Below are 15748 nucleotides of genomic sequence, written 5' to 3'. Positions count from 1 at the left end.
TCTAAATAATAATTGAAATGTATAACGAGTATTACAATCATTTAATATTTATTTTTAATATAATTTATTTATATATAGTTATGTTATAAATAATAATTATTATAATATCATATTTTATTTTATTAATTTTTAATAACAACAACATATAATACTTCAAATTATATTTCGAATTATTATTTATATATACATACACACATATCTATTTACAATTAATTATTCGTGAATCGTCTAGAGAAGTCGAAGGGTAAATGAATACATGAATACATTTCAAAGTTTTTGAGATTTCAATATTACAGACTTTGCTTATCGTGTCGGAAACATATAAAGATTAAGTTTAAATTTGATCAGAAATTTCCTGGTTGTCACATATCTAAGCAAGCACAAGTCACTAATCAAGGTAAGAAATTCTTTAACGATATCTTCTATTATTTATTAGTAAGGTAAATATTGTTATCATCATAAGTAAAATTATATTTCTGTAATCTAACTTTTATTAACTTCACTAACATTTATATTTATATTATTTAAGTTATATATGGTCGGTTATACCGCCTGAATTATATTTCTGTAATCTAACTTTTATTAACTTCACTAACATTTATATTTATGTTATTTAAGTTATATATGGTCGGTTATACCGTCTGAATTATATTTCTGTAATCTAACTTTTATTAACTTCACTAACATTTATATTTATGTTATTTAAGTTATATATGATCGGTTATACCGCCTGAATTATATTTCTGTAATATAACTTTTATTAACTTCACTAACATTTATATTTATGTTATTTAAGTTATATATGGTCGGTTATACCGCCTGAATTATATTTCTGTAATCTAACTTTTATTAACTTCACTAACATTTATATTTATGTTATTTAAGTTATATATGGTCGGTTATACTGCGTAAATTATATTTATGTAATATAACTCTTATTAACTTCACTAACATTTATATTTATGTTATCTAACATTTATGATTACTTATGCAATTAATCATTATTTATTTCATGCATACTAATGTTTATTCTTAAATATATTATTTATGCATAATATGTTTATTCTCTTAATCTTCGTATTTATACTAAACGTATTTATACTAAATGTATTTATAGTAATCATATTTATACTAATAAAATTCTTTTATTAAAATTATTATTAATACAACGAGTACATAACAGTCATTAACGTCAACTAACGACGTTACAATGGTCATATATACATAACGGTTGTTAATGTCAACTGACGACGTTACAACGACTATATTTTTCAAAAATAAAATAAACATCTCCGTTTTCACATTTTCACAAATCAATCTTCAGTTTCTCAGATTACCACTCTCAAAAAAAGTTTTTTGTAAAGATGATTCACACAAGGATGATTTTTCCTATTGTATTGGTCATACTAACTATCATCATTGTTGCTAATATACCACCGGGTGAACCTATATTCTATCCTTCTCTTGTGGTTTTATCATTTGTAATCATTCCATTATTCTGTTGTTTGCTACTTTATGAATTTAAAATTATTTTAATTTCATTTTATTTTTTGTCTATGAATAGAAGTTGATTATGATTATGATTTATGTTGTTCATCTTTTGATAATAGAAAATGTCGAATTTGAAAAGTCTTAAATTTGCTCCTTTAGAATCAAGTGGGAACAACTACTTAATATGGGTTATGAATGTAGAAAAACATCTAGAATCAATCGGTATTTTAGAAACCCTGAATGAAAATAACAATTGTTCCGAACAAGAGAAAGCAATAGCAAGTATTTTTCTTAGCAAACATATTGACGAGTCCTTAGAATCTACATAATACTCAAAGATAGATACGATATTAATTATCAAGAAATAAAGGTGATCCATGAAAGAATAAAATTGAAGATGTTAGTAGACGCTCTTATAAGAATTCCGGAGATTCTTATTAATGATCTGGTAACGTGGATCATCAGTCTAGTATTTCTTGAATACATGAACATCTTGTTTAGCTCTACAAATAAGTCCTAAAAAGAAAAGAAAACGAGAGTGAATCTGTTGAAAATTTTTGATTAAATAAACCCTGAGCTACCTTGAGACTTGAATGGTTTGAATTTTCTAAGATGCCTAGTTTGTTATGTATCACTCATAAATAAATGGTTTTAGACCATAACGCATATGTTTTATTAAGTGTTATCTTTTATGTACTTCAGATTGTAACTTATTTGCAGGTAATATAATTTGATTATCTTGCTGAAATATAACTCATTATTTGCTTATCTTATTTGAAGTTTTTAGTATGAATCCTGCTGAAATACAACATCAGTTAAATGGAAAGATCTATGTATTGCAGATAGTGGTAACATACACACTATGATCAAATCTAAGAAATATTTCATTGATTTAAATCAAATGAAGGAATTATAAATACTATATCAGGTCTTGCAAACTTGATATAATGAACGGAAAAGGCAAAAATTCATATTACCAAATGGTACGAATTTTCTGATAAACAATGCTTTGTTTTCTCCCAAATCAAAGAGAAATTTGTTAAGTTTCTCTGATATATATCATAATGGATATGATTATCAGTCAATGATAACCGAAAATGAGAAATACCTATGTAGCACCGAAAAGCGCATATGATGAAAAGCGCATATGATGAAAAGCGCATATGATGAAAAGCGCAGCGCATATGATTAAAAGCGCATATGATGAAAAGTGCATATGATGAAAAGTGCAGTGCATATGTTTAAAAGCGCATATGATGAAAAGCGCAGCACATATGATTAAAAGCGCATATGATGAAAAGTGCATATGATGAAAAGCACATCGCATATGATGAAAAGCGCAGCGCATATGATTAAAAGCGCATATGGTGATTAATGAAAAAGCACATATGGTGATTAATGAAAAGCACATATGGTGATTAATGAAAAGCACATATGGTGATTAATGAAAAGCACATATGGTGATTAATGAAAAGAATATTGAGAAAGAATCACCAATGTTTCTTGAAAGAATTCAAGGTTATATATATGGACCAATTCATCCATCATGTGGACCATTTTGATATTTCATGGTTCTAATAGACGCATCTAGCGGATGGTCTCATGTTTGTGTGTTATCAAGCTGTAATATGGCATTTGCAAATTTTTTTGCACAAATTATTAAATTGAGAACACGTTATTCTGATTACACCATTAAAAGGATGAGACTTGATAATGCTTGTGAGTTAACATCTCAAGCATTTAATGATTATTATATGTCTACAGGGATTGTTGTTGAACATCCAGTTGCTCATGTGCATACACAAAATTGGTTTAACTGAATCAATAAATAAACGCTTGCAGCTAATAACTAGACAATTGGTAATGAGTACAAAACTCTCAATATTTATATGGGGACATGTAAATTTACATGATGCGACATTAATTCGCATTAAACCAAGTGCAAGTCATAAATATTCTTCGTTACCAACTTAATTTTGGTCGAGAGCCAAATATTTTCCATCTTAGAACATTTGGTTGTGGAGTGTCTTTTTAATTGCACCACCACAACAAATGGTTCCTCAAAGAAGGATTGAAATATATGTTGGATAAGAAATATTTTCAATCATAAGATATATTGAACCCATTACGGGTGATGTTTTTACAGCACGTTTTGCTGACTGTCATTTAAAAAAAAAATGTATTCCCTATATTAGGGGGAGAAATGAAAAATAAAGAAAAGGATGCTTCATGATGTGGAGATCAATTAAGGTATATAGAACTCACACAAAAGAATGCGAAACAAAAGTTCAAAAAATAATGCATATGCAAGAACTTGCAAATTAATTACTTTATGCATTTAAAGATACAAAAAGAGTGACTAAATCATATATAATAGTTGGAAATACTCCAGCTCGAATTGAAATTCCAAAAGCAGGCAATAATGTCACTCATGAGTCTTTGCCACGTCTGAAACGTGGAAGACCAATTGATTCCAAAGATAAAAATCCTCGAAAAGGAAAATCAGCTGATAATGAAGTAAAAGAAAGTGTTCAAGAAGAACCACAAATCAATATTCCTTCTGCAGAGGATATTGATAAATGTAAATACATAAATTGCGATAAATTATGCAATATTTTGGAACCGAAATGAAATGAAAAATCTTGATGAGATATTTTCATATAATGACATCATGAATAAAGATGATGATCTGTAACCAAAATCTGTCATTGAATATCAAAATAGACATGATTGAGCTCAATGGAAAGGAGCAATACGAACTAAATTAGAATCGATCAATAAAAGAAAAGTTTTCGAATCAATCGTTATCACTTTTAAAGATGTGAAACGTATGAGATAAAAAATGAATTTTTATCCGAAAAAGAAATGAGAAAAAATGAAGTTACAAGATAAAGCTAGACTTGTAACTTAAGATTTCTCTCAAAGACCATGAATGGTTTATGAGGAAAACTTATTCTCCTGTTATGGATGCAATTACTTTTAGATACTTAATCAGCCTAACAGTTTCTAAAAAATTTTAGAAATGCATCTCATGGTTGTTATTACTACTTATTTAAATGAATCACTTGATAGTGATATACATGAATATCCATGAAGGGTTTAAGGTATCAGAAACATCTAATGCAAAACCCAAAGAAATGTATTCCATTGAATCACAAAGATTTTTATATGGGTTGATACAATAGTATAACTGATTAAATGATTACTTGATAATGAAAAGGGTATACAAATAATCTTATTTGAACATGTGTTCTTATTCAGAAAACAATGTCCGGATATGTGATTGTAAGTTGTTTATGTCAATGATCATAACATCATATGAACAAATAAAGAGATCTATGAAATCATTCAACTTCTAAAAAAAAAAATTTAAATGAAAGATCTTGAAAAAAAACCAAGTATTCCCTTGGATTGCAAATTGAGCATATGCCTAATGGTTTACTTGAACATCAAACAAACTATACCGAAAAGATTTAAAAACATTTTTAAAGACAAAACCATTGGTTGATATATCACTCAATATTGACACTAACACATTTCATCCCCGTGGAGATCATGAAGATCTTTACGGATCAGAAGTTCCATATCTTAGTGCAATTGGGGTTATTATGTATTTTATAAATTGTACAAGACCTGACATTTCTTTTGTAGTTAATTTGTTGATAAGGTTCAGCTCAACCACTACAAAAAGTCATTGAAATGGGATCAAACAGATATTTTAATACCCTTGAGGAACTGCTGATTTAAAATTATTTTATTCTATCGCTTTAAAACAAGATTTGGTTGATTATGTATATGCAGGTCATTCATCAAATCCTCATAAAGATAAATCTCAAACTCGATATGTATACCTAAATGGAGGTACCACAAAATCATGGCGTTCTAAAAACAAACACTTGTTGCAACATCATCAAATCATGACGAAGTGATTGCATTATATGAAACTACTCGAAAATGTGTTTGGTTGAGATCAATGACACAAATCATTATTGATTCTTGTGGACTAGAACGCTATAAAATACCAACAACTATCTTCACCAACAACTATATATGAAGATAATGCAACTTTCATAATACAAATGAAAGAAGAGTATCAAAAGTGACAGAACAAAATATAAATACTGACGAGGCGCCAAAGCCATAGACGGTCTTAATGGTCATAAGTTTAATGGAAAAGAATGGTATGTTGGTAAGGCTCAGAAAAGACTAAAAGGGAATAGGAATTGAAACAAGGGTTTGGGCTAAACTTTTACATAAAAGATTTAGATGATACAGTTTCAGATGAAAACCTCAGATTCTTCTCATATACTCAAGATCTCGTAAAAGACAACCAGATTAAAATGAGATACGTTCAATCAACAACTCTGCTGATCTTTATACCAAAGCACTGTCAACCGCTGTTTTTAGAATACACGTTCACAATATTAGCATGAGGCAAGTTCAAAAGATGTGACGACTCATCAATGTCTACTTGAGGGGGAGTCAACTCTATATTGCACTCTTTTTCCCTTGACTAAAGTTTTTATCCCACTAGGTTTTTCTTTTGCAAGATTTTTAACGAGACAGTACTAGTTGCACTTTAATAAAATTATCATCCAAGGGGGAGTGTTGTAATCATAAAAGTCAACAATGGATGGAAAATTTTATTATTATTTTAACTATTGTACAGTAGAATTTTGTAGTATATATATAGGCACCATGTATGCCTTCAAGTGATGCACATCTTTTAAGATATACACTTATCATATATCATATATTCTCTTTTCTTCTAAACATTTGTTAGTAGTCTATAGCCAAAACCAAGCCACTAAAATGGTAGTTATAAACTCCTAAAATTATAACATTTTTCAAATTATTTCGATAAAGGCCAACACTTTTGGTTGCTTTTCTACTTGAATAAAGTAACAAATAACATTGATTCATTAAGGGGATACATGTACACATTGTCGTCTATAACAAAATCTTTAGCATGCTTTAGAATCGCTTTTCATATTTTTGTTACATTATTCACCAAGTATTTATGTCATCACAAGCAAAATTTAAGAGTTTAGTTTGTTAACACAATAAATAAGGTAAAAAATTATGAATTTTTACTTACCTTACACTACTAGAAAAAGCATTTTTCCGGACAGAGTCTTTCCGGATGACAAAAGTCATCCGCAAAAAGCCACAATCTGACAAAATTTTCTGCTTTTTCGTTCACTTTTTGCTGAATGGTTTGACCAGCTTTTCCCGGACGACCCAATATCGTCCGGAAAAATAGACATCAATTATTGTACTGGCGAAAATTGGCTCCAAAAAAAAGGAAAGTTTCGCGCATTTTTTCTCCGGACGATATGTCGTCTGGAATACCTTTAGGGACGATATATCGTCTGGAATGCCTTTAGGGACGACTAGTCGATCTGCCTACTTATACTTCATCCTCAACACATATTGAACACATATCTAACACCATATATCCACTTAAACTGCATTATCACACTTCCAAACTCAAAATGCTGACCCTTTCGCCAATGATTGTCTCAATCAAAGTGTATTACGGAAGTGGTTTAAAAGCTACATTCAAAAACATTGACATTCGCGACATTGGTTTAGAGGAGCTTTTAACCTTTTTGAAAGAAAATGTTCCGTTCAAACAAACGAACGTCTTGTTTTATGAAGATGACTGTGTTCCGGAATTGTTGTAAGACCCGAATAATTATTGTACAGTGGTGTAAATAAGGTACTTGAAGTGTGGGAAATATTGTGCAGTTAAACAGAGGTCAGAGCCTGCCCAGACCAGGGTGCGCTCAGCGCACACTTAAGGGTGCGCGTGGCGCACTACTACTGTAGCCGGATTCTGTTTCTTTTAATTGATATTTTGGAATGGCTTTTTGGTAAATTCACTTAGGGCCTAGTTAAGGGCCACAAGATCAGTGGATGGAGTGTCATAACTCCACTTTCAACCACCTTCATCTTTCTACTTCAAGTTTAGAAAGAGAAACCCATTTAAGAGAGAGAGAAAGATCGAATCAAGGAGGAAGAAGTTGATTTCGGGCCAAACCGCGTGTGTTAAAGTTGTTCATCTAATCACTAGCTACGTTGTGATTGTGGTGGTAAGCTCTAACTTTGATTTCCTTATTTTAATTTGTTTAAGGGTTAGGGTTTGGGTTAGTGATGAACATAAAACCCATATTTGGTGATTTTGGGTGTTCTTGGATAAGATTGGGTCATGAGGACCCAAGGATGACTAACCTACGGTTTTAGAAATGTTAAATGGACTTATGAGTCATAATTGGTTAGTTAATTACTAGCACACCTAGTTTTTAAGCAAATGGGTGTTAATGGGGTTAGTGGATGACCCGAAATGGGTGTGTGACTTTAAAATAGTTAAATGGGTAATAATTGACATAATTGGGAAAGATGGTTATGAAATACCTCGATTTTGTGGTAGTTAGCGTTATTGAACTGTAATCACTAGCTTTTAGTGATTAATGATGGTTTTGACCTTAATTGGATGGTTTTTGTGACGACCCGGAAGTTTCCGACCAAATTTAAACTTTATCCTTATATGATTTCAACAAGATAATCAATGTATGTAATGTTGAGTCTCGAAAAATTTGAACTGTTTCATATATTCAATTGACCTTCGACCATTCCCGACGATTCACGAACCACTATTTGTAAATAGTTATGTGTGAATATATATATATATATATATATATATATATATATATATATATATATATATATATATATATATATATATATATATATATATATATAATAATTGGAAATATAATTCGAAACATTATTTGTTGTTATTAAAACGAATTATGTAAAATAAAATAAAAATAGAATATTATAATAATTATTATTTACAACATAACTATATATAAATAGAGTATATTAAAAATAAATATTAAATGATTGTAATACTCGTTTGATGTTCCGAATGTTATTAAGCAAACTAAATTCAAACTTATATAATTTTAAAATAAACGGTTATCAGAAAATGAGTTCTATAAATCATAGACTTATTAATAATGTATTTAGGAGCTGTTTGTTAAATTTTAGAACTTTTTATATTTTACCCATAAATGAGAGGGACAGTTGATGTAATTTTTTTTTTAATAATTGATGACCAAATTTTATACCATAATGACTGAAATAAATAAAGACATTTAATTTAAAAATTTGGGATTTTTTCGAAGACTTTTATCCGCCACTGATTTCAAATAGTAGACGATTTAGTAATCCATGAAAACTGTCGGTAGATGAATCCAAAATCTAGGCTGCTAAATTTTCTGTCACGCGTTTAATCAATCACATGAGTTATTATAATTATTAAATCATTGTTATATTATAATTCTGTTCTCAATTGGTTCCGTAAACTGAACCAAGGCACAATTTTATGGAATCTGAATTAGTGAAAAATATATATATTATTATTATGAGTACTATGCACTTTATTAAAGATTAATGTTGTTTTGTTTTCTTATTCCATGTATCTTCTTATATATACAAATATGTACATAGATTGAACTATTACCCCCACAATTTCTTCATTTCCATCTCTATCTATCTTCTACTTCTGTTTCTAATAGACTACCTTTTGATCATCACCCATTCCCACTCCGGATTCGGCAACTATAGCCACCGGTTACCCAACACCCACTTCCACCATCATGAACAATCAAATCACCACCCAGCTCGAACCAAATCCTTGCTTTCTTGATACGTTCTTGTTCCATTTAAAACACAAACATTATTTAGACACCTATGTGATCGTATTCTGTCTCTGATCTTAACCGAACAACATCTCTTCATCCTTATATATACATATACATACGTAACCCACATTAAAACCATCACCACCATTCACAACCCATTTACACCACCACTTTTGTTATCTTCTATTTCCGGCTACTTGTTGTCGTCAACCCAACAACTGAAACTGTAGTTACAAACGTGTATTCTAAGTTGTTATACGATGGAACCCAAAAACATAACCCAATTATGTTGCTTCTATTTTCTAGTATTCGAACCAAACCCCACAGCCGCTATCTCTCTCTCTCATCTCTCTCTCATCTCCCATCGTGAAACACTAACATCACCAACCATAAACCACTTTCAACTTCTATTATTCGATTTCCCTCTTGCTCGATGAAGATCACAACACCCATTAACCACATGCTCGATATTTCTGTTTAAAACCACCAAGAAACCGCTATCAACAAAGCCACCATGATCGTGTATTTTCTTTCTTTGTCGAGCACCATATTCAACTTAAAACCATCACTCTAAAACATCCTTAACTACCATTACAACACTAGAAACACCTTCCTTTTCTTTAGAAAATCACGATTAAAATCACCACCCTCATCACATTACTCCATACCACCGCAATTCACCATCACCTAAACCACCGGACGGGCCACCACCCTACCATCATCGTGAACCCACATAGAATCACCACCAAGGAATCATCTCTTCTATCATGAACAACTATTTACAACCCACTTCATCCACCACCGAAAACCACCATAGTCACCATCACATATCTCTCTCTTTATCTTATTTTTCTCTCCTCTCTCTCCCTTCCTTTCTTCAGTTCATTACAACCGCCACCCTAGTCTCACCTCCAACGACCTTCATCTCCACCACCATCGTTACCACCTTCGAAACCTATTAATGTTTCTATTTTCAAACCACCACGTACCACTAATTCCTGCAGCTACTATCACCGCTGCAAAACATTTCTGTTTCTACTCCTATAATGGTGAAGAAGAAGATAAATAGTAAACAATGATAGAGATGGTTGATGTTAAAAGTTTCGGTTATAATAATATAAAATGGTAAATGGAAAGTGAGCTGTAAAGGAGATGTTATATGGGTTATTTCTTGACTGCTATTCATTTTTATTCCAATGATATCCCATTTTTTTGGACCGTATATGTTAAATTGGGGGTAGTGGGCCGAACATATCAATTTGTGGGTTATGAGCCGAATTGTGGAAGTGTTAGATTGATAAGATATATAGGATGGTAAATGTCAATGATGATGATTTGGGGTATTAATTTAAGAAGAAGGAGACAGGAGGTACACGGGTTATATAAGCTTAGCAGGTAGTTAAAAATCAGAAAGACATAAATGGCTGAATGGGTTGGATGAGTGTTGGGTGTGCGAGAGGTCACGGGTTCGAGTCCCGTCTGGGGCAATTTTATTTAGAGAAGGGTATACTTTGCTATTTTTACTTCTATTATTATTATTATTATTATTATTATTATTATTATTATTATTATTATTATTATTATTATTATTATTATTATTATTATTATTATTATTATTATTATTATTATAGTTATTGTTATTATTATTAGTAATATACTTATTATTACTCACTACTAATTCAAGATTATAGTTCAATTATTATTATTGTTATTATAAAGGTTATAATTTTATCATTAGTATTATTAGTATTAGTATTATTATTAATATTAATTTTATCATTTTAATATTATTATTATTATCATTATTAAAGGTATCATTATTTTAAGTTTATCATTTTATTTATTTATTTAAATTTAGTATTATTCTTATTATTATTAATATTAAAAACTATTATTATTAAAAGTATAATTTAAACATTAATATTATTAATAGGATTACTGAAATTATTATTAAAAACTATTATTATTAAAATTACCGTTATTATTAAAAAATATTATTTTATTGAACACTATCATTTTATCTTATTATTATTATATAATTTTTATTATTATTATTATTATTACTATCATTATTGATATTAGCATTATAATTATTATTATTAACCTTACTCTAGTAGTATTATTACAATAACTATTATTTTGCAAACGAAAGAAATTTACATAAAAATATATTGTTACATAATTATACTAATATCGCTTAATATCATGATATAGTATTATTGATATTGATATAACGTTAACCAAATTATATATCAAATAAGCATAATAATATATTATAAGTATTAATAAAAGTATATATAAATATTGATCTTAATAAATAACTAAATATATATATATATAAAGTTGCTTGATTACTATTATATGTTTTAATATATATACAAATGATATAGGTTCGTGAATCTGAGGCCAACCCTACACTTGTTCAATGTCGTAATATGTATTTTTATTACAAAATACAGTATTGTGAGTTTCATTTGCTCCCCTTTTAAATGCTTTTGCAATATATATATTTTTGAGACTGAGAATACATGCGCTATTTTTATAACTGTTTTACGAAATAGATACAAGTAATTGAAACTACATTATATGGTTGAATGGATCGAAGCCGAATATGCCCCTTTTATCTTGGTAGCCTAAGAATTAGGGAACAGATCCCCTAATTGACGCGAATCCTAAAGATAGATCTATTGGGCCCAACAAGCCCCATTCTGGAATTTGGAATGCTTTAGTACTTCGATTTTATCATGTCCGATGGGTGTCCAGGAATGATGGGGATATTCTATATGAATCTTGTTAATGTCGATTACCAGTTGTTCAATCCATATGACTGATTATTTTTGTCTCTATACGTGGGACGTATATTTATGAGAAATGAAAATCTTGTGGTCTATTAAAATGATGGAAATGAATATTTATGATAAACTAATGAACTCACCAACCTTTTGGTTGACACTTGAAAGCATGTTTATTCTCAGGTATGAAAGAAATCTTCCGCTGTGCATTTGCTCATTTTAGAGATATTTCTTGGAGTCATTCATGACATATTTCAAAATACGTTGCATTTGAGTCATTGAGTTCATCAAGATTATTATCAAGTCATTTATAGTTGGATATATTAGGACATGGTATGCATGCCGTCAACTTTTGATGAAATGAAAGTTTGTCTTTTAAAAACGAATGCAATGTTTGTAAAATGTATCATATAGAGGTCAAGTACCTCGCGATGTAACCAAATGTAATGTATTCGTCCAGATGAATTAGGACGGGGCGTTAGAGTTGGTATCAGAGCGGTGGTCTTAGCGAACCAGGTCTTGCATTAGTGTGTCTAACTGATAGTTGTTTAGATACATTAGTGGGTCTGGACTTCGACCGTGTTTGCATGTCAAAAGTTTTGCTTATCATTTAGTGTCGAAAAATTATTTGCTTATCATCCTTAAAGTCTAGACACGTCTTACTGCCTCTATTGCATAGACAGTGTATAGATAAATTCATATATTAGCGTATCTGTTAGTGTTACCTTTGCCTGACAGCTTCCGTAGAGTCCTCCGTAACTTATGGAATTTTAGTATTATACATGCATATGTAATTTATATATTGCAGAGTACTAATCTACATCCTATAATCTATTTCTTATCGAAAATCTTTCATCTGATCGTACGAGATGAATCTCTCAACCAGTTCGAATTCATCGGATTCCGATATGGAGTTTCACTCGAGCTCCGAAAGCAGTGTGATCGGAATGGGTCAACCAATCGGTCATCCCCAATTCAATTGATGGGTTCGTAGTCGGCTTAATCAATGGAGACGCGAAGAAGGCGATCCCTTTCACCAACCGAATTCACCTCTCGGCGAAGAATCTGAAGCACTTACCGGCGAACCTGTTCGAAATACCATTTTCTCTCTCATTTCCAGAGTATCTCGACACGATTATATTCTATCCATAATTCTAAACCTTATTCATTCACTCGTTCCTACCGACGATCATCCCGGAATACTATAAGAAGTCAACGAACTTCACGCTCGAGTAATCAATTTGGAAAATGTGGTGCAAAACCTACCAGCTTCAGCAACATCAGCACCAGTACCATCAACAATCCATGCCTCAACATCTCATTCTGTACCCCGAGTATAATCACCGTTCTACGTATCGATCTACATCAATTATCTTCATTCTTCATGGCAATTATGTAATCTCTAAAGTCTTAGAGATTATTTATTCTAGCTCAAACCGAAAAGAAAATGAGATTAATATCATATTAACTCATTAAATCCATGATTACATCTGAAGAAAATATATATGTACGTATATTTTCATAAAGATTGTAAATAAAACTTCTTTCGTACAAACTGTTAATGGTGAAAACATTTTAACGGGTAGGTAATACCCGAGAAATATTTAGATTTCAATTTAATAAGTTACACTGTACATTCTTCAAATCTGATTAAACATTCATTTACTATCCTACTTACATCTACAGAGATACGAATCCGTTCACCGCAGAATAACCATTTTCATTCAATTTCATATTTGGATTTTGATCTATCAGAATCCAACAATTGGCATAATGAAGAAAACATTGGACAAAATAAAATTTGTTAGAAACAAACAAATTAATTATGAGAAATTTTGTTAAGAATCCACGCTAACTGTTCCTAGCTAACTGTTCCTAGCTAACTGATTACATTTTATTTATCACAATTTAATTATCGCAATTTATATTCTCGCAATTTTAATTATCATCATTTAATTTCTGTTATTTATTTTACGCACTTTAAATATCGGGACACGTATACAAGGTTTTGACATATCATATCGACGCATCTATATATATATTATTTGGAATAACCATAGACACTCTATATGCAGTAATGCTGGAGTTAGCTATACAGGGTTGAGGTTTATTCTATACTAATATATATACTTTGAGTTGTGATCGAGTCTGAGACACGTACACGAGTCACGATACATATTAATTAATTCGAATATTATATATTAAACTATATATGAATTATTGGACTGTTAACTGTGGACTATCGACTGTGGACTAATAATATTGAACAGTTAAAATGAATTAAAATATTGATTATAACATATGAAACTAAACAATTCTTCAAGTTTGCCACTTGATTTCATCTTAAACTTCATTTATATCTTGACGTTTACAATCTGCGTTCAAACCTTTCATGATTCTTGAAAACACCTCAATCGAGAGGATAAACCAACCGCACTTCATCTACGGAAGAAAATATTGATGCATATAATTATGCACCTGGAAACACTCGGAACCTGTATCATTTAAACACGTATCTGTGCTAATTCCTTTAGTGTTATTATTACCCAAAATAACTTGGTGATTCCTTTCAAAGTAGCAAATTTTGTCACAGCTCCAGCAAGTCAAATTCGACTTTTCGTTCGAAACAACCTTATTATCACCGTGATTTATATGCATGCTCTTTTATTATTACCGGGGAACCTTTTATATTCCACCATATTACCATCAGCATTTAATCATCTAAAAACACAACTCTCTTGAAACCACCTCGGATTGATAACCGATGATTTAGGTATGGTAGCATTAAATGCAAAGGAAACAGAAAAATTGTAGATGGTCTATGTGACGACCCCGTCAAAACACTTAACGGATCCGTCAGTTGGTCCCACAGCTTGATCGGACTTAAATGAATTAAATAAACAAAGTTGCATTCTTTTATTTCAAATTGTTCCCCAAAAAGGAAACAAACCAAATTAAGTAGTTTGAAAACCAACCAACCATAATATGAAACCAAAAGTTGACACAAAACATTGCCAACAAACCCACAATTTAAATTATCCAAAATAGAATGCAAACTTAAGTTTCATAAATAGTTTCATAAAATCTGCCCAAATGCATGCAGACTCTTCTAACGACAGCGGAAGCATCAAATAACTCAAGTACCTGTGAAAACATGCAAGTAAACTGTCAACACAAAGGTTGAGTGAATTATAGGTTTAAATAAATAAGTAAACTTTAGACCACAAGATTTAAAAATGTTAGAAAACATTAAACATTATTCCATTATCAATGAGCCACCTGGTAACCACTTAACCCTTTATTTACCCTTGCCAAACACAATAAAAATATACACTTGGACAGTGTATCTACAACAAATTACGAAGTACTAAACATTCCGATTATAAATTGCTAGCGCGACTAGCTCGAAATGGGGTTGTCAAACCCGATAGATCTATCCGTAGGATTCGCGTTCACCGGTAGAAACCAATGATTACAGTTACCAGACTAGGGAATATTTTTGTCCAACTCACAATGAATAATTAAATTTAACTGTTACTTGTGTCTAAACGTTAAATAAAAATCTGCATGTAATCACATCCCAAAAATATACTTTGAAAAGTATGTAAAAACGGGACTATAACTCACCTTAAATAGCAACTGAAGAAATCTCACAAACAAGCGAACAGCACGTAAAGTAAAGTGATCAAGAAAGATCACAACGCCGACCTATAAATAAAGCAGGTCGAAATAAATAACTAACTTAGGCCAAGT

This window comes from Rutidosis leptorrhynchoides, chromosome 8, assembly GCF_046630445.1.
Source record: "Rutidosis leptorrhynchoides isolate AG116_Rl617_1_P2 chromosome 8, CSIRO_AGI_Rlap_v1, whole genome shotgun sequence".
In the NCBI taxonomy this organism is placed as follows: domain Eukaryota; kingdom Viridiplantae; phylum Streptophyta; class Magnoliopsida; order Asterales; family Asteraceae; genus Rutidosis; species Rutidosis leptorrhynchoides.
The sequence above is the reverse complement of the archived record's forward strand: the minus strand, read 5'-3'. Positions refer to the sequence as shown.